This window comes from Sipha flava, unplaced genomic scaffold (assembly GCF_003268045.1).
Source record: "Sipha flava isolate LNK unplaced genomic scaffold, YSA_version1 114_pilon_pilon, whole genome shotgun sequence".
Classification (NCBI taxonomy): domain Eukaryota; kingdom Metazoa; phylum Arthropoda; class Insecta; order Hemiptera; family Aphididae; genus Sipha; species Sipha flava.
The window spans coordinates 1,256,866-1,282,240 of NW_020271737.1; the positions used below are offsets into that span (position 1 = coordinate 1,256,866).

The window sequence follows — 25,375 nt, forward strand, 5'->3', positions numbered from 1 at the left end:
AATAATAATAATAATAATAATAATAATAATAATAATAATAATAATAACTATAATAATTATAGTAATAATAATATCAAGCATTGTGCATACTAAATGAAAGCCTGACGGAATATAAAAACGAGTACTACTTCTAATTTAATTTAAATTTGTTTTTACTTTTTCAATTGTTGTTCTTATTTACATATCTTTGCTATTATTATTATTATTATTATGCAAACTGTTAATACTATAATGTTATTATAATTATCATATTCGTGTTGTAAAACGAAATCGTTTCAACCATGCGCGAGTAAAAGTTTTAATATAAGTTTAATCGCATTTACATAATGATATAATATTTATGTCCAGGCGGTCGCGTGTAAAAAAAATATTTATTTAATTATTTCCATAATGATTTAACGAAAATTTTTATAATCCGTAAGTTCTTAGATTTCGAATAAGTCTAGTGTAATAAAATTGCGGATATACTACAGTTCAAGTTTCCGTTTACGTTTTCGCTTACAGTGTTTTAGCAAGCCGGTGCACAATTGCGTTAATTATTTCGAATGAATGACGCTTTACGTCCGCGTGTTGGTGTATACATTACAGGTCGAACAAGGTTATCGATGAACGCCCGTTCGCTTTTAACACTCGAAAAATTGCTTTTATATTTCCATATAATTGAATCCAATCAAACAATAAAATATGTATAATACATTATAAATCTACCTTATGTTGTTTCGACAATTCTACGAACGTAACCGTGAGAACCACAAACAATAACACCGCGAGCTCCTCTCGTAGTACTGTCTTCGTATTTGCACACGGCCGACCGTTTTATTCGAACTGCAACAAAAAATAAAAAATACCGTTTGTTAATATTATTTACACGGTGGCATAATAATTTGGAGACCAGTGATTAACTAATATGGTTTATTAGAAATCCAATAGCACATAATTAATTTACTTTTGTTACTCCATAACGGACGATCGTTGAGCGCTCGATTCGGTGTGTCGAAGGTTAATTTCTCTTCGTTGACAAAAATATTAATATAACAACTGACTTTTGAGCATTATGCTTATATAGTCTAAATCAGCAGTTCCCGCAGTGCTATTGGGACATCACGAGCCCATTCATGGGGCATCACGGCCCACATGAGAATACAATTAGGTTAAGATGTACTAGTGTTCATTTACTGTGCGAATTGCAAACTTCTTGTGATACAGTTACTCAGTGTAAGAAGACACCGTGACTAAAATAAGCCAAAAAAAAAAAAAAAAAAAAAAAAAAAAAAAAAAAAAAATGCAACTCCCGGTAAAAAGTTTTAGGAACCGCTGGTCTAAACTATTTAATAATAGTTACTACTGATTTCGGTCCTGCCGAGACCTCTGAAGGCAGGATTTCGCGGGCTGTATTCGTTTATGTACGTCAAAAATACATTTTGTACAAACCGTAATCAGATAATGATCAGTCGAGATACGGCAGTTCTGTGCTAAAGTATACATCACGGGTTATTTGCGCGTGGTTAACCGTATAAAAATAGTATTTTCATTCTATCCGATCCTGATCGGATGACGTAGTAATCGCGCCCTCAGCCTACAGGCTCGATTTCAAAACGTCAACGGCACTCTTTGCGAAACGCACTCGCTACGACTATATAGGTCAAATGACCGGATAGAAACCTATATGTTATTTAAGATTAGACGTACTCTAATCCAATTCGTCGGCCGCTCTTAATTGCCTTACTTTAGAAATCTATCATGAACTCCACGATTGTCATTACAACGCATTATGTTTGTACCGAGTCTATGCACAAGAGTAGTATTTAAATACGCGTACAAATATACACGTGAGCAGACACCGCGCATAATATCACAAATGATCGAAAAAAAAAATATTACGCGTGTACTCGTTAACAGCGCATAACGTGACCGACACGTCACGACGGTGTTAATCTCACCAAAAAAAAAAAAAAAAAATGAAAAGTTTACACATGTCAATTACGGACTGGTTAATGTACGGTTTAAGATTACCGTTTTGACTAAATCTCTTCCGCCGCGGTGAGCTCGTTATTCCAAAAGCAGTGAAACCGTTTCGCGAGATCGCGTACTCTATTAATTATATACGTCGTCGCGCCCCTTACGTCACGAACGTTCAAGCCTAGCACTTAAGATTGACGAAGACAATAATTATTATTTATTATTATTATTATTATTATTATTATTGCGATAATGAATGGTAATTGGTTGAAAAGGAAAAATTCTTATCCGGCTCACAGTGTTCCGTTCTGGCCGACACGTCGCTCCGGAAGGAAGACGAAAAATACGGCGCGAGGAGAAGGGTTGACGCGGTGCATGATCTGATCAGTGTAATCCGACGGGCGAGGCCAATTTTTCTATTACACACCATTATTATGCATAACTTTCCGATGCGATGCGGCAAGAACTAGTATTCGCAAGAACGTAAACGTAATTGTATACGATGGACTTATCTTTATTTACCTACAACTGGACGCGGACGACGGATCGAAATGATTTAACATTTACACGGCGCCGACAGGTATAACTCATAGAAACTCGCACGCATGTTACCTACATCCGACCACATCGTACATTCACAGTGTTTTCACTGATACAACTGATCTCGTGATCACTGCTGCGTACCTGTTGGCCGTTTGATTTTAAACTAGTTTCAAAGTTTGTTTTATCGCAGCACGTTGGTCGGCCCATTCCTCGGACGATTACAAAACATTACGCAATCCGCCGCACACAAACACGTGCACCGCTGTCAAAAATGCATCAGGACACGAAATGTGGTCGGCTATCGTATACGATCGTTTCGTTTTCGTCTTATAATCCAATATGATAATATAATAATAATAAATGTATAATATTTGAATAATAATATATACTATTACAGTAGGCCGAGACCAATGACGTTTTCGTCAGCAGACTGCTGCAGCGGTTGCGAACTGACCGTGAACGGGCTTAATCCGTCCGTTATGCGGGATATACTTCACGTTACGGTTTATCATGGAGGAATCATCGAAGCGAATGGGATACAGAACGCAACGTTATAAACGGACGTCGTGGATATATAAAATATATGTGGTAACATTTGCAGCGCGTGAGGGACAAACCTTTAAATTTTAAAATTTCGACGATTTGCGTAAATCGTGGTCTCTTCGGCAATAATTCCGATACGAACATAATGTCTCGAAAACATAATACATCCTATAAAAAAGGTCGATAAGGATTTGGAAACTGATTTGAATTCGTCATAAAGTCTTCTTAAGATCGACTTTCTCACATTTTTTAAATTTTGTCCTTAACATACCTAAAAATTAATTTTTATGTTTCTAATTTGTTTAATCCTATTTTATGAAATTTTGGAAGACAAAATCAAAAAAGTGGAAAATTCGATTTAAAGAAGACTTTATAACGAATTTTAATCAGTTTTCAAAATCCTTATCACCTTAAATGAACGATCGGTACTTTGAAAATTTAAAACAGTGGTTCTCAACGGGGGCGATATCGCCCCTCAGTGGGCGGTGAAGTATCACTGAGGGGCATTGAACTATTTTTGGGCGGTAGGGGGGCGGTGAACTAGTCTTAGGTGGTAGAGGGGTGGCAAGCGTGTTCACGCAAAAACGTACATGGTGTGACCTAAAAATAATTCATACTTAATATTTCATATAAAAACTATTAGTTACTAATAGGTACTATATGTTGAGCAATGCACAATAACATATCTTTCATTGTTGATACATTTATTATCTTTATTATTTTTACGATTGTGCATGGACATTGTATTTTATTATAGGTAGGTACCTATATTAACCAACCTTTTAGCAAACCGTTTGATTTGACCCGCGCATGTTGTATTAGTTTTCGTTATTATACTCGTAATATTCAGTCTGTTAAAAACGTGTTTTTTAAAAAAAAATTACTACAAAATTACATGAGTAAATATCTACAAAAACAATAAAAGCAATATTTTTTATTTGATTATAAAATCTTTTTTAAAAGTAATATTTTTTCTAAATAAACTAAAAAATGTATTTATTATTATAAAATAAAATTGATGAATTATTAAGTTTTTCAAATGTTTAATTTAATTAATTTACTAGTACTATAACTAAAAAAATATGAAAAATAAAACATAAATGAAAACATTAGTTATGAGATAATTATTCAAATTTTTTTTCAAATTTTCCAAATCATTAACTTCTTTCCTATCTCTCAGCCTATACCATTCATTATAGAATTTTCACATAGGAGGGCGTTAAAGAATTGATTTTTACTCAAGGGGGTGGTAACATAAAAAAGGTTGAGAAACACTGATATAAAACATTTAAATTCCTATATTACACGTGTGATAGAAAGAGAAAGAAAATCATGGCTTGCAATCCCCTTAGCCGATTTGTTAAGAACCATAATAAAACATGGACGTGTTTAATGAAAATATACATCGCGGATAATCTTCTACAAAAACATACCAAAAATCTTTCATAATTATAGCCAGAATCAAAATTCAAAAAGTCAAAGGTCAATTTTTCCAAACTACGCGCTCATCGGTACGGAGCATAATTAAAATATTATTATTTCACGAAATTCCTTTTTGACCGGTAATTCAGTAATAATTTTTTTTTTTTAACTCACGACTAATTATCGTCGATTTTATAATTAAATGTTGTTTTTGCCCATTTCTTTTCACGTGGAAATTACAAGGAAAAAGGGATCGAAAATGTAAAGCAGCAGCCCCCGCAGAGTAATAAGGGATCAAATACATTGCGTTTAATGTATAATCCAGCGACGGGACAAGGTGAGACGTCGAAAGCCGAAAAACAGGTCATATGTCGACCGTGTGGATGAAGCTCAACCGCGAAGTTGTACATTTGAGGGTATCCGTGAGTAAATTTAATACGGGCAAAAAGTTTAGAGCGTACCGAACACGTCGTAAAAATAAACACGTGTGTATACGCTTTGCAACCAACCGCACTCGGATACGGTTGTCGCGACTATCTAACGTATGCACGCGAATACAAGTAAAACGCAAATTAAAACGATGCGGAGCACAAGCACGTCCGCTACAGCAAAAGTTCACGTGTGCGAGTAAGTGAAGGAACGGCGACGATATCCGCGTGTCTATGATGGTACGAGCAAATTATTATAATGTATCATGAATAATATTACACGCGTATACGGGTCATTTCGCGGTGCTTCGGTTACCGGGTATACAAATTGCACAGATAGCTCATGCACGGCGTTCAACAGAAACGATATATTATGCGTACCGGTAGAAACACACGTAATACATGCAAACACACACACATAAAAACGTTATCGGGTCCCCGAAGTAGACGTAGAAAAAATTAATTAAAAAAACATCCTTGGCGGTGGTGACACCGTTCAATTATCAGTTCAACAGCCAATCGTTACACGTGCGTATTTATTATGTATTCTTTGGTCCATGCCGCGTCCACCTCGACGGCGATGGCAATGAGAATATTACAGGCCTTTTTCATCCGAACACAATGCGAGCCAGTCGTGTACGCGGACAAATAGAACATAATATATGGTGTATTCTTATACGTAGATACGTGTGTGTGTGTGTGTGTGTGAGTGCCAATTAATTACAAAAAACGAGATTGCTGTTGCTAGCAGGTATATTATCCTTAGACCACAAAAGGTTTGCGGCAACTTATTCTCGGGAAAAAATCGTTGCGGTGAACTTGTAACTGTCTTATACGTTGATTCACTTCGACATATATTGCGTAACACAAAATAAAATAAATATCAAATTCGGTATAACACCAAAACGTCCTCTTTCGATCACCTCACAAGACCACCACAGAGGACTTAACACACAAATGAAAATTAAAAGTTTTTTTTTTTTTAATACGCCATTCGATGATGAACATTTTCACGTCCACTACCAAAGACATTGTAATTCTCTCGTCTCCTGTATTTTATAACACAATTGATAACCTAATTACAAATAAATGTGAAAACAAATAAATTATTGCGCTACCTCAACTTACTGACTAATGTACAAATTATTAAAAATCCCTTCATACTGATCAAAATTATTCACTCATCCAAGACAACTAGCCTGAGACTTTAATTATAAAACAAATAATTATTTGAAAACAGAAAACAACCATATTATATTTGGCTGTTCCGAGGGTCATTACTTTTTTGTCTTGCCAATTTTATATAATACACCGTATTGAAATTGTTGTGTTCGAATACACGAGGACACTTATGTAATGAATTATGTAATGTAACATAACATATAATATATACATAGATAAAGATAAACTAATTTACTAACTGTTTGCGGTGATTAAAATCAAGTCGTTTCGTTCAAAACTATAAATTAACAGTCGCGACGATTCGTAAGTATAGTAACATAATCAATCGAATATTCAAATAGCTTTTACTTTACTATACAATAAATATACTTCGTTCGTAGTTATTTCATATAGTTAATTTTATATAGTTAATTTCGCACTTACTTTATATTTAGACGTATCAAAATATGTACGATAATATTATTGTGACCAGCTTGCAGGTATTTTGGCACCCAGTGTAAAAGTTATCCCCCATCCTAACTTCGTTCTGCATAGGCATATAAAATATTTATTTTCCAATCTATCGATGCTGTATTTACGTACACTAACAATAATTTATTTTCATTTTTACAACAAAAATGAACTTCAATATTCAATTGAAATTTTGAAAATTTCCATTCAATATTCGCCTAAGCCCTTGAATGCACCTCTATCATTTGATATACACAATATAGAACTGTAGAAATTGACATGTTATATATATATATATATATATATATATGTACAATATCGTACAGACCGATTTGAACGACAGTATTTTTTCATATATTTATCGGATTTTATTTTTCGACGGCTAACTGTACACGGACACCGTTGAAAAATTATCGATCATTAATAAAGTCATACACCTATAGGTATCGGTCATTTACGATTTGATCTTTAAGACTTTGTACATGCAAGCGCATAAAGTATTATTTATCTACAAGTAATTTAACATCGTATTTAAATCATAACCAAGTGCTAAGTGAAATATCATTTTAGATGGTAAAATAATAATTTTTTAACCGGATAGAACATTATTTACGGTAATAATTCATATAATTCATATACTAAGTTAGTGATCAAGAGGCATGTTATCGTTTGAAACTGAACATAATTCGTAATTCATTAAAAATAAAACATTTTACTGCGCTGAAACGACATGAATGAAATTTATTTATTTTTCGCACAACATGTGTAATATTTTTTTTGGACAAAGTGACACTTTGGCTTGGACGTCCTCCGTTTTCGCTGGTCTAAGTTACAAACAAATGGTTTTTATTGCAACGTATCCATATATTGTGATCAATGTGTAACCCGGTGTTAAATAATACTCTGGTTGACGCACACATTCATTGAGTAATATTTTGCTTTTCAACGGGAGGAGGCCGATTTCGGGAATCTTTCTACCACTCCCCTCGCTATGGGTCAATATTATTTCGTAAACGCGTTACAACGGTCTATAATTATGAAAATAATAATCGTATATTTTTGAAATGTTCGTTTTCATTGTAGACATGCGAAATTCTCAATCGTGTGAAAAATTCCGAACGCGGAAATGAAAACGACGACGCGGACAGTAGTGGTTGTTAAAATTTTTAAATTATAATTATAAAATATTATGTGTATGTGTGTGTGTGCACGCACGCGCGTATCCTGGCGACTATTTTAATGCGGTACAAATATAAGTAATTTAGGTACACGTGCATATTTATTTCGTTTTTTTTGTGTCCAGTGTAATGAATTTCCCAATTTATGAAATTGCTTCTGAAATGCATTATTTTTCGAGTTTCTTATTTATGCATTTAAAAATTTAGTTAAAAAATGTTTGTTGCGCACGCATTACGATGTAAATTTAAGAATATCTAATTTTATATTAAATTTGTACATTCCAATGGTTTGTGGTGAGTAGGATGATGGAGTATACAATTATACACGTTCTGCTGATGTCGCGTAGGTCTTACAGAAAAGCTCTTGATTAAAATCAAAATCATCACGCATTAATCATTATGGCTATGTTAAGTCACCAATTTGACGTCAAATATTGAAATGAGTTAATGCGTTAAAAATTTACTACATGACCAACATGGTTTATTAACACTTACTAAAAATTAATTATAACTAGGGAACGGATTTATATGTAAATACATATTTTTATTAAAACGAGATATTTAAGATTTGATAAGAAATGTTTATGATTTAAATCATTCCTATTAAAATGATGATACTTTTATTTTACATATTTTTACATATTTTAGTATAATTACATATTTTTACATATTTCACTAATTTTTAAATATTTTTAATCATATTTTTATCATTTCATTATTCATACGTCTTTTTCGTATGAAAATACAAGAAATTATTTTAAAATTAGATCCAGAAACTTCTATCGCTATTGGAAAAGCTCAAAATATTATGCTAAATAAAACATTGAAAATAATTTAATTTTAATTAAAAATAATTTAACAAAATTATTAATAAAAAATATGTCCCCAAATGATAGTATGCAAATTGTTAAATCAGCGATTAAAACTCGTAAGCGGACCAATAGATGTTGTAAAAAAGAAAATTCATGCTGTTACAGAAAAAAATTCCAGGCAATATTGATTTTAAAACAATCAATGACATAATGAGTGGCAGACACCCTTCTAAAAATCTGGAATTATCGCCTTCTGATAGTACGCACTTGAAATATGCTTTTATACATCGGTTGATATGAAACGATAATTTCGCCGTTTTAAAAATATTTTGATACCTAATAGGCGACATTTAACATTTGATAATTTAAAAGATATTGTAATAATTGCAACAAATCATTTTGATAATTTAATAATAATAATCACTTTTTCCCCCCACATATTTGGATGTTTTTAGCACATATTTTATAAATTATACTTACATATATATGTAAATATTTCTGTATTTTTATTACATATAAATCCGTTCCCTAATTATAACATATCAATGGTATGTAAAAATGTATACTGATAAAATTGAATAAGATAAAAAAATTAACATTATACTGTACGAGGAAACGTAATTTTAAATATTGATCGCTAACTCGCATTTTTTTCTCAAAATACTTATAACGATGATAAACAATTTTATTATATTTTATTGTGTTAATCAGTATTTACAAAACGAAATGACAGATCTATAACACGATAATGCAGACCCAAAAAACAAGCAGAAGCTGACTAGAGTGAATTTTTTGGTTAACGGTAAGTTAATTAATGTACAACTATTAACTATAGACAAAAATTATTAGAGATAATTAATTAATTGCAGTAATTAAAAAAATAAAAACCGTAAAATAATAATTAATAAAACTATGATTTATCAAATTGTATAATATATCATTCGATTCACTGACTGTAACATTGGTTTGTAGCGTTGTGGTTTTTGCTGTCGGTATGATGATAATTATCATTATTTCTCACGATTAATAAACGTTTAAAAGAGCAATTTATTCACAATAACCATTGTGGAGAAAACTGCGTGTTCGTGGAGCGGGAAATCATCGTACATCGCATATATATATATATACCTGTATATAATACTTTAAAAATGATAAAAGACGAACCGTCGAGGCAGCACGTTTTAGCGGAAAATAAAAATAAAAAGACAATACATAAATTAAGCGAAACGACGGAACTACGACCGCCGCCGGGTCTCATAGGATATAGGATTTAAAATGTATGCGAACATTTTTAAATTACGTCGTACCAAAAGAAAACGACAGTAAAACGTTACTAATGTTCCCCATATTATACGCACGGCTCCGGCAGATCGCTTTTTATTGTATATGGAGAAGCGTAATGTGCCCAGAGTTTGTATACATGAATAATAATTCAACCGAATTAATTATAGATTATGTCACTATGGTGCACAAAATATAATATAATACTATTCTTACAACTTACCTCGGTGATGCAATTTAAAAACTGTGTGAAATCGTGTGCTGTAAGCCTACTCCCACTACCCGCAAGATTTGTACAAGTCCATAGATCACCCAAAATAGGTTCTGAGCCAGAAAACATATGCATTACCGTACGCAACCATGATATAATATCCAAGGTACTTGTTTTCGTTATTTTCCTTTTTTTTTTCTTTCTTGATATTGGGTTAAATGTTTACACTTGGATTTCGCGAAAATTCAATCGTATTATTTCAGATTCTGCAGAGTGAAGCCAGGAATAGAATGTATTTAAATATAAATTATTTAAAGAAAATATGATTTGTTGAAACCGTTCTTAATTTAATTAGCCGTCATGTTCTCGTAAGACCAAAAAAGAAAACGAATATCGTTTAAACCTGGATGCCGCTGTACACACTCTAATAATTCGGTAACGCCCCTGACCTCTAGCGATGAATGTACGCTACACCTACTTCTATGTGCAAAGACGGAATGATGAGTTTTTTTCATCTCATTTAGTTTTAAATAAGTCATCTGTAGAATATGGTTCATACCAGTGGCTTTCAACATTTTTCTAAGCACGGCACACTATAGGTACTCTTCGCAAAATCTTCACAGCACATGCCTTAGCCACGAACAACTTTTAAATTGAATAACTTTTTAAGACATTTTTTTTTCTTATAATTAATTAATTTTTTATCAAACCAGATTAACACAATTGTGAAACTGTAATGTATTATGCGTAATATATTTATTTTCAGAAGATCGATTTTCACAGACGTGCCCACCCATCGAATCCAGATCAAAGTGTCTTCAATATCTTCATCTATCAACCGGTCGTAGTAATTTTATCATAACTTTATCATACATTTATCGTCGGATTTTCGATCGACTAGTAAATGAAATACTGGAATATGTGTCATAAGCATTACTCTTCTTCATTGAATAATTTTATTGTACATTAAAAAATGAAACAAATATAAATTATAATATATTTGGTTGCATCCGATTAACGATTAAATTAAAGATTTTGATTTGATTGCAAAACAATGTTTGTAATGTTATTTTTTAATATGCGCACGCAACTATTGAAGCAATTACTTTTTTTAAGTCTACACCTTAAAGAAATCTATACTTTTGGTTAATATCATCTGATAAAATAGATAAAAAATGAGATATATACTTTAATGGAATTAGAGAATTGAAGAAAAACATGTATCTTCTGTGTCGTGCAAATAAGTTTCCCTGTATTATACCCGAGTTCAGGCATAATAATATAGTACTTATTATATACGAATAAATTTAAGCCATACTTGCACAACAGTAACGATAATTATTGCATATACGTCGGTGTACACACACACACACACACACACACACACACACACACGCATACATATTATATAAAGAGGATAATTTGTGCCACGGTCATGAGACCCGGACCACGTTAATTGCACCTCCCCCGCTAGATTAGCGTTGGAATGACAAAGTCAATCCTTCCTTCGGACGCGTAAACGTATACACTACTAACGTGGCATGCTTGCCTCTTTTTTTATTTAATTTTTCTGTTTTCCTAGCCGCAATTGACTCGTACACACGCGCGTTCTCGACGATAATAACTTTACCGTATATATTATTGTACGTCGGTGTGCAAACACGATGGGAATGTGCGTGGACGAACGACCATTATGAAACTTTCGTTTTATGTTATTATTTTTCCTCGGTTTAACGCCACGCGCATTGTTTTCACGCACGTCCTGTCTCCGGGATTTCATAGCTATGCTCTACGATCTTGATATTTTTTTTTATTTCTTTCTTTTCTTTGGGGACCAAACGAAATAATAACGCACACGCCGTCTAGAAGCAAAAGTTAGCTGTCAACTTTTCTAAGTAGGAAGGCCGTTCTCGAAGAAAAAGTCACGAGAGCTTATGATGCGTATAAATTCTTTTGCAGCCGCCCAATAACCACATGCACGACGTACATCGAACAATTTTATATATTTTTTTAAAAGTTGTACGTCGTTTTAAATAAATAGTATAAACCCACTGCCTAAACACGTATGTACCCGTATCATACGCGGAATTTAATCTCGCGTCGCATGTTGGTTCCGTGTACGCCCTTTCGTTGAATATTTTAATACTCTCGTGTTTGTTTCAATAACGAACTCAGCTCTCTTTTCCGTGCAAAACGTAAATACGTTCGAAAGCGCGTTCAATTATGCAACCACACGAATCCAAGCGCAACGGCAGCAGGTGAGTACAGTATATAATATAAATTCCTGTGACGTACCGTTCAGGTAAAAAATGTACATTCGAAAAAAAAGACAAAATTAAATATACATATGGGTACAAGCATTCGTACGGAAAGTAAATGTAATGTCCTCTACGGAAACAAAAACAAGACGTTAAACTCTCGATTCGTTTGAACGGTCAAATGACATACCTGTATAAGTGTGTTCCGTGCAGTATACGTATACCGTTTGATAAAGAATAATTAAAAAATTACGTACGCTTATTCCCCTTTTTCACGTGTATATCATATGTAAAACAAAAATTCAATTTGCAATCGAGTCACGTCGGAATATTGCTCGTTTTTTAAAGTTTTATATTTATTATGGATTGTAAAATTCAAAACACTACTAGTCATGAGCCTAAATCATGTGGACTTAACCGAAATCTTCATTTTCCGAATGATACATTTCGATTTTTATTTTTATATTTGATTAAATTCTCCTCTTATTATTTTTTCAACCAAGTATATTAACGCTACACAATGCATTCAGGAAATAAATTATTTTCTACGTTATATTACACATTGAAAATGTGATGAAATATTTATCATTTAACAATACGAGTAGACCTTTAAAGTGTCATTAATAATTCAGCGCTAATAAATATTATGGGTTTTATGTAAACCGATTCAGAGAATTTTTGCTGAAATCGTATTACAACACACAATAAAAACGATCGAATGTAAATATCTACACAAGTATTGTTGATATTATATTTCTAATTCAATTTAGTTCCCTCGGCCAACGCTGTTATGATATGAACTGATCGTCAGCATAACCACTCTAAAAATAATATTTATTTCGAATGAAATCTTATCAATATATGTATATGATAAATATTAACGATTTGAGTTGCAGATTGATTCGGGTTGAATCAGAATTTTTAAATCAAATCCAATTTCATCGAGCTACGATGAACCTTTTCACGTATTCGCTTTACGTCTAGCGGAACATAGATACGACGTTATTCAATCGGCAAACAGCTTCGGTAAATATATTCGATATTGTTTCATTGTTTTTGAGCACGCGAAATGTACATCACAATGTATACTATATATCTTGTTCGGAACAGAATGAAAACTCATTAAATACTAAGACGGAACACTGTAATCCAGACGCGGATCCAGCTTATATTAACGGGAGGGGCGGATTATTAATGTGTATCAATATTTACTATTTAGATACCTACTAGTAAATGTGACATATAGGGGAGAATGGGGCAGATTTGAATGAAATTTACATTTTAATTTTTTAATTTTTAATTCTTTGATAAATTTTGTATTTGATAATTAAAATATGTAGTCTAGATATTTGCTAATACTATTTGACTCACAACAATCTGAAATATTAAATAACTAATTTAATATTTAATCATGAAGTTAATCATATAGTTAACTTATATAATTATATAAAATATATTATATATTATATTTTATACAATACTTACACAGTTATAGTTTATAAGTTAACATACATATATACAACAATAGTACTTGATGCAATTACTCCTTATTAATTATAATGAATAGCTTTTTTTTTCTTATACTTCATTGAATGACTATTGCATTATTAACAATTTAAAATTACCCTTTTCTTATAAAAAATATACATAAAAAAATATATCGCGGTTACTTTTAACTGCGACGCATATTAACGAATGGTAAACTAAGTAGTTCGTAGGTATACATAATATACTGTGTGTATCCAGGGGCGTATTTAGACTTACTTTAAGGAGGGTGACTCAATTTTTTTCTTTAATTCATGCTCAAAATTTACAAGTACAATTTTTTTTAATATTTAAATCAGGTGAATCCTTAATATATTTTTTTTTTTAATCTATTGCCGGATCCATTTAGAATCAATTTGTATGTAGTTCTTTTTTAACATCTGTCTGTATTTTCAAAGTTACGTTAATGTTTTATTTGAATTTTCACTAAGTATGTACCCGACAAAAAGCTCAATTCAGTATTCACAGCCACGCGTAATTTGATTTTGTAATAAAATGATTAGCATTAAAAAAATTTAAAATTTGTGTCTCACATATAATTGGTTCCTTAAATACGGATTCAGGGGGGGAGCGATCGTCCCCTAAAATATGCCCCTGTGTGTATCGATGTATATTTTTCACGAACGACAAAGAGACATCATCGTACAACTACGTGGGCGTCGCTTTATACAACTCGTGGCGATTAAAAAGCACTTGATGTTATTTTACGATGCTTTATAACCAAACTTTACGAGTCATTAATAATTACAATCCAATACAATTTACCACCGTAAACTGCAGTTACGCAAACTATACACATAGTTAACGAGTGGTTATATATTTCTTTATTTTTTTTTTTTTTTTTTTTTTGTACGAGTCCCAAACTCGTAAATCTTTAAACGTACAGTAATACAGTCGTCTAACGAATATACGAGTACGTATACACCATGACACTTTACTCGGAGAAAATATAAAAAACGTAATAATAAATGAGTGGTTTTCAAAAACGACGAAGTCGCGCGACGATAATTTGCGGTCATTGTCATAATGCACATAACGTTGCGTGGATAATCGTTTCACATTATATAGATCGAACGTCAACGATATCCTATACAATGATTATTCAAGCGATAAAATCGTTACATTTATCACCGTGCATATCATAATAAATAATAATGTGGATGTAACTGCAGACGGCTAACCGTTTTTACCGCCATCGATTATGCACTCGAATGCAGAGCAATTCGATTTTCCTGTCCGGTTATAATGTCGTATTTATGCAATTTTGTTGTTACGCACAATTCCACAATATTACCAGTATATTTATATGTATACGGTATACATAGTGGTATTCTGAACGTCTGATATAACTCAATAAGAACAATTGAGAATAATGCGCAAATACGCAAAGTATGGAAAACAACATTGTTAGTACGTCGTACATAATATATATAGTTTTCAAAAAGTAAGTTTACAAAATAATTTTTTTGTAAACTGTTATTGTGTACCTTTTAATTATTTCAAATAATTGGTTGGGATTCATACATGTATGTATTATGTTATTGTTGTTACTCAGTCAACGTGATAAACAATTAATTTCACGCCAGTCGTTGAAAAATAGTTGCGATTCGTCATCGATAAAGTTGTCGTGTGTGGATCGCATTCGTCGTGCATTCATTCATTATGGCCAAGAGGGCGAGGGATCGAAATCGTCAGTTTGACATTGTATGGAATTAAAAACAATGAGAGGAAAAAAATCGTATTGCAATGATGTTGTACCTGTACGTCGATAAATACAATAATGTCAGCTGGTCGTTTTCGAAAATGACTAATGATCATCGGTTCTAGGTGCTGTTACGTACCACCGGCTCGATTTAAACTTGAGCAGTCGATGATGTATAATGTTAAATTAAACAACTTTACTACTTAAACTTAAACTTTTTATAATACGTTTATTAAATAGTTGAAAGTGTTGAATAAATCTGATACAAAATTACGTGAAGTTGCTAGCAGTTCCATGACTAGAACTCATCTGAACTATGGTAATTTCCATCCTTCTTTTATATGCTTCAATTGACGTCATAGGTAACGTGACCATAATTATTTTTCTTCAAAGCGGCACACCTATAAATTTTAATAGAAACACCAAATAATCTTGCGTAAAATGACTAGAAATGTATTGAAACAGTGCGTTTTTATCAGAAAAAAAAACCATTTATTTTTAAAAAAAAAATGATACCAAAAACGCAGATCATGTTGTAATAATAATGTAATAATAGAGTAAATTATTTGACTGATTTTCTATATTCGCAAATCTGATTTTAAGTATCCGGTTTGGTTTTTATATATGAATGAAACTGTTGGCACAATTTGTTTATGTTACTTTTTGTTATAAGAATAGATTTTAATACAGAGACTCTCAACTAAGTTTTTTTACTGCTCCATTCATATGAGAGAACACTTTTTGGCTGAAATGTTACTGCTTGGTAGACACAAAATGTATTCTACAATTATACAAAAATTCACGTGTATGAGATTATTAGCATTGAAACGTGTAAATACTTCCACCCAACGATTTTCAGTAGCTATATTTCCGATATTCCAATAGTGTGATTTTTGAGCTGTTACATAATTAGAAATAAGTGAAAACTCATAAAAAACGCCTGTATATTGATTGCTACTAATGAAATTCTGTTCATAAGCAAGTCGATCACTTTTTGACCTTCTTCTCATGTGGGAACCTTTCTCAAATTTGCCCATTCAAGTATTTTTATTTCCTCGTTGAACTGACGCCACTGCTCCAAATATTCTTTGCTTGTCTTATAAAAAAACAGCCGTTGCAGTTTTTACGTTTTCTTCGTTGACAGCACCAGTTTCTTGTAATTTTGCTATTATATTATGGTGGCATGGGTAAGAGTGCATTTTGTTTTTGATTTAAATTATTTTGGAGTTGATTGATTTCATTCACGGCATCTATTGCAGACATGTTTCGGCCTTCGATCATTAACATAGCTTGATAAAAAAATAGCTGATTGTGCATGCATAAAATACAACCATAATCAGAGCTGGGATTTTCAAAAAATTCTTTCAATATATTTGGGCATTTATCAATGCTCAAAAAATAATTTTTAAATAGCCGAAACATTTTCAAAACTTTTTCCAGTGTTTAACGCGAGCCATCTAGTTTTACTGTAGCCGAGTTTTTTATATTCTGTGTCAGCTGCATTACAAAATTCTTTGAGAGTTTCAACACAAACGCTATTAATGTAAAAAAAAAATGAATATATTTTAATAACTATGCATTTAAAATCAACAAGTAGACAATCTGTAGGTGTTATCACTGGCATCACCATGTGCAACACTAAAATCTGTACAACACTTTTTACACGTCGGAGAAATTACTTCTTAGTTACACGAACGGATATTTGGTTTATAAATTATTATTAAATGAGCACTTACGTTTAGGCATTTTAAACTAAATAACCATGTAAAGAACGTCAATAAACTCGAGGTGCAGTACGTGACAAAGTGACGGAACAACTAAGATAATAATAATATGTAGTCCATTTGTTGCCGATTTCCGCAGTCGACGCCAGCGATAAGTTATTGCTGATAACTAGAGCGCGGATTTCTATGCAATCGCATATTTTTTCCATTCAATATTTTTGGATTTTTGTCAGTTATCTCCACGAATCATCATAATTTGAAGCTAATGGTGAAATTTTTTTGCATATTTCTGCATATTTAGAGGTTATTGCATATTTTGACAAAATTCTAAATTTATTGCATATTGGAGTGAAAATTTAAAAAAAAATGTATAAAATAATATTTTGTCTCGTAGAAAAATTAAAAATAAATTTCATAGTCACTAAATAATAATTTATATATATATTTAGTTATAAAATAAATAATCGATTACGACGTAAACTTAATCGCTCTTGCTGTGTTAGTCGATTATCGACATACTACTTGCTTCAGATATGCCCCAATAACTTCGGTTGACATCGAGAGTTCGTTTTCAGTCTTTAAAAATATGTTAACCGATAAATGACACAGCTTCACAGAAGATAAACTTGAAATGCATATGATTATTTATTTTAATAATAAATACAATTTTAAAAATAAATTAAGTTCAGAAAATTCCCTAAATTTTTTTATATTAAGTATTTAAGTAATTAATTTTTATAAGTTGAATTATAAATTTTAAATAAATAAAAAATTCTTGCATATTTTTTGCATATTTTCATAATTTTGACTGCATATTTTTTTACATATTTTCATGATTTTGACTGCATATTTTTTGCATATTTTCATGATTTTTACTGCATATTATACGGCATATTTCGATACTTTTAAGTGCATACAAATCCGTGCTCTACTGATAACTAGGTACTTATTTTTATATAATTTTTCCATGTATTATGGGTTTACGGTCTATAGACTTTACACTATATGTATATGTTTACTGTATATATAGTATAATATGTATAATATGTAATTCCTGTATATTTATGTATATTTAAAAACGACAAGGGGACAATGTTACGTAGATTATGACTAGGATTCGGGACTTTTTGCACACAAATTGTAGGAAATATGCGCAAAAAAAAATATGCAACTGAATATTTTTTAAATGCCAATTAAGAAATTTGATTTATTCATTTAAATTTCATAAATTTGTTGTAATTAGTTATTTTTTGACAACAATAACACTATCAATATTCTATTACTGAAGTTTGTTCGATTTAATTTTCTTCGTCTTCTACAATGAAAAATATTTTCTACAAACTCGGTGCTATATTTTCTAATACACGTATTGTTCGTAATTTTTGGCATGTTTAAAATTATGAGGCTACAAGAATAACGATTTTAAAAGCCTCGACGCACGAAAACAAACTGAGTTCTTATTTTTCTTTTACATACATAATATTACTCTTAAACGATTTACGATAAGTAAATCTAAAATAGTATACGCAGGAAAAATTAGGTATTTCCCTTGTTGCCAAATCCAGTAATAATAAATGTTATTATCTTATCTTTATTAATAAACCGAGCTATACCGAAAAACAATTACTCATTACGAATGATTAGGTGTATTGAACAATGCATGAAAGTCAAAAAAAATAAAGTTACCTTTAAAATAAATGTACTTAATTTAGAACAAAAACTGTGTGAATATGCTATAAATAACAATTAAACTGACAAAATTTTTCAAATATGCAATTTGCTCAGAAAACGGCAAAATATGCGAAAATATGCAATTAAAATTTTTGTATTTCAATCTGTTATGACTTACAACAAATTTAAATCTTACTTATACTATTCTGCAGTCATTATTGAGCAATATGCAAATCCAACTAGTCCCAAACCTTAATTATGACCAATCATTGAAAATATAGATTAATCGTATACTATTACACGAATTCAAGTGTAATATTACATGTGGTGTACGAGAGCCCATAACAGTGCGTATGAACAACGGGCGAGTAGTCCGCCTAGGTGACATGTGTGTACACGCGTGAATCTGCGTACTGCTCCGAGATGGGAGATGTGTGTTTACGATCTTCGATACCCATATTGAATCGATTTTGGCCGCGTGTTCAACATTCAAGGTCTTACGACTTGGAACGTTTCGATTTGAAAACGTCTGATGAGCCGTGCGTGAAATTCACTCAGGGGCGGGTTTACGTCGTCGCACAGTGTTAACGATTAGTTCCCAGGAGAAAGTACAAAGCGTCTTCGCATCTTTCGCGGACAAAGGATAATACGTTATACTCGCATCGCACGCACACGGAACTACGGTGTCGGACGGTTCGCGAGTAAATCGATCTTCACCGTCATTACCGCAACTATGCAATATGCCTATGTCACGGTATTATTCACTTCGGACGTTTATTGTTGTCCGAGTTAAACCGTGAGTTTCGTATGACCGGCCGACTGCGGAGTTTCATCTCGTACCGTATATGAGTGTTATGTGCACGTGTCATGTCCGATGGGGACTATATCAACTGGGGAGCATATGACGAGTTACGGGAAATTATTATTATTTTCTTATTTTATTTTGTTGTTCATGGGTTTCGTCGTGTGCCCTTCCGCTTATTTCTTAAAAGTCCTTTACATTCAACTGTTTAATATGGGTTTTTTTTGTTAAGCTATGGTTTCCTAAAAAAGCGGTGCCGTTATCTAGCGGCCGTAATATAGCGTTGGGTGACGTCACTCATACGTTTTCTATAAATAACATCGGAGTAGGTTTCCTAGAGTACGTTGAGTGTCACCGTAACGTCAAATAGCGGTGCTGTCAGTTGTATGACGGCCGTCATAGCGGTGATAAACAGTTGTTCAACGTTTTTTCGCGTGTAGCAGTGAACATTTATTTAATAAAATGAGTGGAAACGCGACTTGGACGAGCGAAAATGATGAACTATTAATTGATTTTGTAAAAGATAATGAAGCTTTATACAATATAAAATATAAAGAGTATAGACAAGCCCAGATGACACATTAAAATTTTAAATGCACCCTTAGTATCACGATATTTGAACATTACACTTTCCTCCGAACTATTTTTTCATCTTCTGATGACTCTTTATCCTCCAAACATCAACTCATTATCTTTATACCTCTTTATTTATCTTCCGAATTAACAATACTAATTATAATGCCATTGAGTACACAGCCAAGCACTCGACCGACAACCGTACATCGAACGCGATAAAAAGAAAACCGTACACGTATGGTGGAGGTAATCGACTGACTTCTAATATAACCAATGACCGACTAAATTCGAAAGCACGTATAAGCCCTACATGGACTACGCTGGAGTGAACGACGACCGTTCAAGGAGTCCTGCGTAAAATACTACAATCAAGCCGCACGTCACATTCGTTCGGAGAAACCCTATTTTCACGAACAGAGGATGAAATTAAAATACATTGTCGTAGGATTTTGCACATTTTGCAAATAGTTGAATGTATTTTGATGCGTACAAATTTTTCGAATAAAATAATAGTGATACTGCTTGCAATGAATTGTACCGTTAATAAATAATATTATTTCTGTACAACGTATGGAACATCACGTTTCCTAGATTAATTTACGTCAAACCTGTAGAATCTATAGATCTATAGATTCTACAGTGTAGATATTTCATGATATAACTCGAGATGACTAAAATATCCGATATAATTGTTACTGACGTCCGAATGTGTACACAGAGTGACTAAATACATAATACAATAAAGTGTAAAAATATTTACCTACTTAGAAACGGATTCGATTGTAGAAATACGATCTGCGATAGCTTTGACTTCGGAATCGGACAGTTGATCAAACATTGCGATTCAACAGTATACAAGAACAAATACACATAATATACAATTTGCGAAGAATATTATGAAAGTACATTATATCCATACGATGAAAATTGTTATTATTCACGTACTTCTTATAATTATACAGAGTGTAGATAATATGCGTTGGCATCACAAACTGAACAATAATTTACTTTTTTAATTTGGTTTTTGATTTTAATATAAATGAATGTGATACGCTGCAGTCATAGGCGGAAATCGGGGAGGGGACTTGAGGGGACTAAGCCTCCCCAGAAATATAAATTACGTGTCTAAGCCCCCTAGCCCTAAAAATTGTTAAGTAACTAAAAATACAATAATTATTATAATTATAAAATACATATTTAATAACTGAACTAAAAAAATAATATTCTGTGATAAAAATTAAATCAAATTCGTAACATTTTACAAAGTAACTGTCATGACTTGGAACGATCATAATTAATGTAATATTAATAATGTGTAATAATACCTGTATTGGCTGTTTAATTTAATTCATAATTTCTGTTTAGAATAGCTACTCCAAAAATGTTTATGTTAAGGCACCTAATTGTTTTTTTGGTTAAATTGTTGAGTATGTTAAATTGTCAAACTTAGTAAATTGCCTTGTTGAAATAAATAATTTCGTACAGGGGTACCTATAGGTATAATAAGCAAATAATGCTCAGCCCCCCCCCCACTAATTTTATCAAATTTCCGCTTATGATTGCAGTGTAATGTTGTACACTCAAATACATACATCAAGTACATAATAGATCATTAGAACGTTCATCGCGAATCAAATATAACATGTTATTATTTATTACTTGTTGGCCTGTAGCAATATTTTATATCCATACCTTATGAACAATGGAACAGAGATGGTAAATTCATAACACGCATAACCAAAATAGCATACAAAATATTATGAGGGCACATGAGCCCTCAAAAGCCTGAATTTTTTTTTGAAAATTTTTTTACTTATATCATGCAATTTTAAAGTCTGGTAGATTACTAGAACAAAAATAAAATGCTTTGAAATTTTTTCCTCGGGCAATTTCCGAGAAAACAGATGTTACCATATGGTCACACTAGGCTATAATGAGGTGCAATTTAGTTATATAATATTTATAAAGTAATAAATCAAAAATATTCATAGTTTTGTAGTATTTTTTACTCATCTGTTATTTTATTTAATATAAATATTAGTTTAAGTTAATGACAATGTCAAGTATTTTTAGTTATAATATATAAGTAAAATATAAAAAATATAAAAAAAAATCATTTGGTATTAAATGTTTTAAAACAATCAACACAAAGTCCAACATCGCACTTATTACACATTGTAAATATTATAAATTATAAATTACATTTTAAATATTTTGAACTGTCGTTAGATGGTAACCACACTACTAGTAAAATCGATAATTATACGGAGAATCAATAATTGATATAATTATTGCTATAATTAGATAATAAAAATATAACCACAGACGTTCTTTACGTCTGACTTATAAATAGATTTTGTTGTGTTACCACAGGGACACATCAGGCGTTGAAGGGTTAAAACATCTACTAAATTACATTTAATTTTTAGCAATAAACGAAAGGCCACAACCACTTTAAAAAAAGTAACATTTTGTCCATTTTTTCTACAATTTATTAACGCGAATCACTCTTTTCGGAAAAGAATAATATCAAATATGATTAATAAATCTGGCGATGGATATGTAATGTACGAGCGAAAATTGCAACGGTAATAATTAGTTAATAATAAATTTATTCGTTTGGGCCAAATAAAAACGGAATTGAAAATCATGGTCGACATGTACCACGTATTTAAACGCAATCACGAATACGTACAAACATGTATTTCGATTAGGGACTAATATTAGCTGCCAAAATATCGATTAACTCGATTTCCGAACGTATAGTTGGTATAAATTATTTATAAAGGGGCATTTCCGATTTGTTTTGTGAATACGATGGGGTCGCTGTAAATGTCGATTGTTTTCGCACGCAAATCGAATAGAGTCGTTTCATAACTCTTTTGTTTCTGTTAATTCTACATATGCACTGGAAAGTTAAGGCGACTACTATAGGCGCATATCATATACGTGCTGAATAAATAATAACGACTGTAGTATGAAAAACCAACGACGACCCTTGCGATCTCGGCCGACGACATGGATTATATATTTTTATTCTTTACCGTAACGGTATTACTGAAATCGCAGGAACAACATTATCTCCGCTCGGGAAACTCATTCGTTTTGTTGCAGCTAACTAGTCTGGAAACACTTGATTTAAAAACAATAAAGGTATTTCATATTTTTGTTATATAATTTGATGTGATTATTTATTTATTCAGCGAAAACTTTAAACACCGAGCACCCTTGGTTGCTGATATTTCGTTCGCTATTTAGAGTGATCAGTTTGTAGAAATTCGTATATTGTTTCCGAAAAAATATCACCGATACAGAAGTGTCCGATATTTAGAGGTGTCCGTTAGGTGAAGTTTAACTGTTTTTGCTACGTTTTATTTGATGATTAATGAAATTATAGTTAACTATACTACATTTGGTTTTTTTTAATGTTAGTTGACATAACTTGAAAAACTTGAAAAAACTTCAAAATACACAAATGTATACCATATTACCACACTTTATACACAAAAATAATTTGGTAACAATTTTTTTTTTTAAGTTGTGGTTTTTTTATACGACTTTTCAAATTATAGGGTGGCCGTGAAGATTTTCAACATTTTTGCCAGAGCGAGTGAAAAAACATAATAATATCATAAATACACTTATCGTAGTTGAATAATGTCAACAACCTGCGTGTGAACTACACGGTTGGTCGAAAAATTCACTTTTAATGTTTCTTCCAAGCCGAGGGTGTATTATTATGTGTTATTACGTTCTACCATTGACGCGAACGCCGTAAATATTTATATATATGATGAATTTATAAATGTGTTTATTTTACCTGCTCGTTATCTTTTTTTCATTTATTCCTTTTTCACGGGACTCAACTAATGTGCTCCGGTTATTTCAGTTCGCCAATCTGTACATGAAATAGAATAACTTCTAGGACGGTAAATATATATATATATATATATATATATATATATATATATATAATATGTATGTTAACAAATGTATATTAAAAAAAGGAAATAAAAAATTGTGCAATCTGAACAAAACTTAACGGACGGAAGCAAAAAAAAAAAATAAATATTTTTTCGGTACATCACGTACTACAGGGATAGGCAACTGGCGGTCCCAGTACTGCGTTTTACGTAAAAGGAAGAGTGGTACAAATTTATTTAAGGAGGTTAAAAATGGATAACATTTAAAAGAAAGAAGATAAGAAAAAATAAATAAATAAGGGAGGGAGTTAATGAGAAGATATGGGCGCTTGGACGACGCACCATACTGAACTGCAGATAAATTATTGAATATCTTAGAATAAGTATATCCATAACGGCATAGCAAACATAGCGATAGTTATGGTATTAAGTAGTTATTTTATTGTATTGGTTCAGTCTTAAAATTAAATTATATAAAATAAATGCTAATTGTCAATTTAAATGACCCTTTTTTTTTTTATTTATTCTGGCACACCAGATTTTAAAGTTTTATAAATTGGCTCTCAAGTTACTTTGAGTTGCCCATCCCTGATATATAATATAGGACCGACGGGGAGGGGAGGGAAAACAATCACTTCTATTATATTATAATGCGGTATGTGCGTTTTAAACGCCAACTATAACGATGGCATACTAATGAAAATGAAAATAATAGGAAATCGGAACGAAAATGTTATGATAAGAGACTCAAAGCAGTACCGATTACACTACGAGACACGTATTTTCAAGGCGATTCGATCAAAAGCCGACATTAGTTGTACGCATTAGTTAAACTTAGATACTATGACAGACATATGTATTAGTGAGCACGACGTTTATGGAGCGCAGTTTAAAGGTTTTTGGTGTTTTGTGAAAGTACTTATGTATTATGTTGTACCCAGACACGTGCACATGCGCCAGAATAAAATCCCGCCGGGTCGATGGTAAGTATATCGTCGGACCGGAGAAATCTATACGTTATCGTCAAATGTTACATCAATACTAACTACCATCAGTGTTACCGGAAAATTGTCGAAAACGACCGGAGACCAAAGAATAGAGATAAAATCTGTATAATATAATACACGATCCAAGCGCACGCTGCGATACGTTGTATTGTGTCGCG

General features: G+C 32.0%; 1 protein-coding gene across 2 annotated transcripts in view; it reads right to left on the reverse strand.

The window, feature by feature from the left end:
• LOC112690364 (putative ferric-chelate reductase 1 homolog) overlaps nucleotides 1–25,375 on the reverse strand; it is a 63,358-nt gene that overhangs the window by 24,348 nt on the left and 13,635 nt on the right. Inside the window, exons 2-3 of one of the 2 annotated variants that reach the window (XM_025564370.1) lie at nucleotides 24,108–24,185; nucleotides 709–825 (exon numbers count right to left, since the gene is read on the reverse strand). The gene's annotated coding sequence lies outside the window, so the exon portion shown is untranslated. The remainder of the gene's footprint in view (nucleotides 1–708; nucleotides 826–24,107; nucleotides 24,186–25,375) is intronic. The other variant, XM_025564376.1, reaches the window with a different exon arrangement.